Here is a 726-nt window from a genome sequence, read left to right on the forward strand (position 1 = left end):
CTTACTACAACTATGTTTGGTATTGTAATTGTTTTTCCCACGTGAAGCTAGGAAAAGGGGTTCGTCCATCCTTGTAGAGCCCCGCATGCAAGGATAAGGATGCGTACTCTGAGAGGTCGCCCGGTATCCCAGAGTCACCGTTCTAGTCACCTCACCCAGGTTCCATTCAGCTTTCGGCACGGTTTTCACACCTCCACTTGGGGGTTAATTGCTTTGGGACTACTCCTGGACAATTGCCCGCGACTGCCTATTTATTTTTTTAATCATATTTAGCAGAAACCCTTAGTACAGGGACCCTCTATCCGTAACCCGAGGACGCGTTCGTTGGATTTGTCATAGGCCCTTCGGTTTGATTCTAGAGGAATCAAAACCGAACCGAATATATATATATATATATAATTAAAAATTTGTCATAAGGAAAACCGCAGGATTTCGCGGGGAGCGGGTGCTAATCTGAAAACTTGCACCCGCTTCCAGCGAAATCCCGGTAAAATTTCAGCCATAACCACGTCTCACAACCGTGAGATAGGTGGTTACAGTCTGTAAAAGAATCATTACGACGATCCAGCAAAAGCCTTGTGCACCCTAAGAACACGGAGTGACCCAAGGACAACCGCCTTCTGAATTTTTCCCGCAAGTGTTCTAGAATATTGTTGACACGCAGGGATGCTTTTTAGGCCATTAGCAAGTGAAAGCTTGGCACCTCCAAGAGCGCCGATGATAAGG

The sequence above is a fragment of the Belonocnema kinseyi genome, chromosome 1 (genome assembly GCF_010883055.1).
Source record: "Belonocnema kinseyi isolate 2016_QV_RU_SX_M_011 chromosome 1, B_treatae_v1, whole genome shotgun sequence".
NCBI lineage: Eukaryota > Metazoa > Arthropoda > Insecta > Hymenoptera > Cynipidae > Belonocnema > Belonocnema kinseyi.